We start from the raw sequence: 2,423 nt of genomic DNA on the forward strand, positions 1-2,423 counted from the left end.
AAGTTCTGGGGGTGTAATGTACAACATGATGACTATAATGAATAACATTGAATACTTGAAAGTTGCTAAGAGAGAGGATCTTATTCTCATCACAAGGAAAAAAATTGTAACTATGTGAAATGTTAATGGTAATCATTTTGCAATATATACATATATTAGATCATTATGTTGTACACCTTAAACTTACACAATTTTATGTGTTAGTTATATTTCAATTAAACTGGAAAAGAAAACTACCTTTGCAGAAGAGCAGTCTTTGTCTAGGAAGTTCAGAGTTGCACAATAAAACCCAGAGAAATGACAGCCCAGACCCAACACTGTAGGATGTTTTGGTTGCATTCTCCTTTTCTTATTTCAACAGCTTCTTGGCATGCTTGTGATGGAGCTATAGTCTCTTTCTGCTCATCACCAGCAGCAACCTGAGCCATGTATCAGAAGTAGTCTTCTTTTGTTTTCAAGCAAAAGATTTTGCTCTGTGCTTGTGATAAGTTTTCCAAAGAGATTAGTACACCATTACAGACCTGAATTCTTAAGCCATCTGCTGTTTTTCTCAGCACCTCACATCATTGGCTCAATACTTGAGATGGATCTACAAGATGACCTGTGGGCTCCTATGACATTTTTATAACCAATTCAAGAGAAGATTCCTCTCCTTTTTGGATAATACAGCTCCTTGCTCCGTCACAGACTTCATGCAGGCTATGTCAATGTATCACTCAACTAACTTGGCCAGTTTGGCCTTTTGCACCAGCATATTTGTATCCATGCATGGATGTTCTGTGTCGGAAGTGGGTGGCAGTGAATGAAAAGGGGTTCTGCAGTCTCTGAGGCATGGTACTGGCAAGGCTGAAACCTGGATCTCGCTGCTCAGAGGTTCTGTGTTTATATTTTCAATTTGTGACAAAATGTATAAGAAAGTACTATGAAAGAAATATTACTTGTATTACTTCCTCACCCCTAAATTCATTAGAGTAGCCTCTTTTACCTTGTGAAAGAGAGTTATAAACTGAGCCAATGTGCCCCTGGAGAAATTTCAGCTCAGGAAATAATGAATGTTTATCCCATTACAGACCTCTTCAGCAGATTTTTCTCCAGTCTTTTTACAGAGTTTGGGAGCAAGTCTTACTTAATCAGGTGCCTGGCTGGGTTTCGCTGCCTTGGGTCTCCCTGCCTGTTTAGAAATCATTATTAGCACAAATACCGTATTTGAATAGAAAACAGCTTCTTTTCCAATTATATTTTCCTTTTAAATGTCCTTGGAATCTCCATAGTCACAATCAACTTGGATATAATATAATAAAGGTTGTATATAATCAGCATTGTGTATAATCAACTGTATCTCTTAATTCTTAAATTGACCTAATACCAACATTTCAGAAAAGGCATTTTTCCCTCAAAAGTAATATGCAGTATGATTTACTACCTTCAGTTGCTTTTATCAGAATATATAATTTCAACATGATAATTTAGCAAAATGTGCCATAAATGGAGATTTATTAGCATAATTTGCAATTTTATACATTTAAAAATCCACAAAAAATATTTTATAACATTTTAAATCCATTTGTAGTAAAGCTGTGTTGAAAACAAAATTAGACAAAAAATTAGAGTCCATTTAACTATCAAAAGAATTATCATCATAAGCCAAATCCTCATAAACCATAATAGTGAGCCTCAAGTAGAACCATTACATTGCATTTGCTGCAGTATTCCAGGTCCTTAGAATAAGTAAAATTGGATACACTTTCATATAAAATGATACCATACACCCATTCTCTGAGTTATTGTCCATCATGACAATAGATTTACATTAATCCTTCTATCCTCTTTTAGGAGGTAAAAATCTACATTTGTTAAAAAGAGCAAAGGTAAGCGTGTAGACCTCTGGGTAATATTCCCAGCAATCTGTTTCCCAAGATGGCATTAGGCCTGAAAGTACCCTTCAGTCTGAGTAAACTTTAAAACCGGTTTCTTTCAGACTGTTGGCCACTGACCTCCCTTTTCTTAGAGCATATACTTTAGATATCTCTCAACTGTAAATTTTTCTGTTCTCTTTCAAATGTAAATCTTCTCCCAGCCTCTTGCCCATTTTACGACCTGGGAATGTCTTTCTTAAGTACCTGGAGCCATCCCTTGGAAGTGATCATCAAGAAAGACAATGCTCCTATTTCTCTATCTTAATGGGTACCAGTTAGCAAACACAGATGGTCTAATCACATTGATTATCCTTCCTCTTAAAGTCTTCCAGTACTTTTTCATTATCTCATTTTTTAAGCTCATTTTAATGCTTAAAAATCCTCCTGCCTTTCATTAACAGTTCAATCTCTCTATCCTACTGCAATTGCCTTGAATAAAGTCTTGCCTATTTAACTTGTCCAGTGCAATATTTCTTTGACACTGTCTATAGAATTTCTTACCTTATC

At 35.6% G+C, this 2,423-nt stretch overlaps 1 pseudogene; it reads right to left on the reverse strand.

The window, feature by feature from the left end:
* Window positions 1–204: 204 nt before the first annotated feature.
* Window positions 205–766, reverse strand: LOC122222644 (annotated as a pseudogene).
* Window positions 767–2,423: the final 1,657 nt, after the last annotated feature.

This window comes from Panthera leo, chromosome B3, assembly GCF_018350215.1.
Source record: "Panthera leo isolate Ple1 chromosome B3, P.leo_Ple1_pat1.1, whole genome shotgun sequence".
Classification (NCBI taxonomy): Eukaryota; Metazoa; Chordata; class Mammalia; order Carnivora; family Felidae; genus Panthera; species Panthera leo.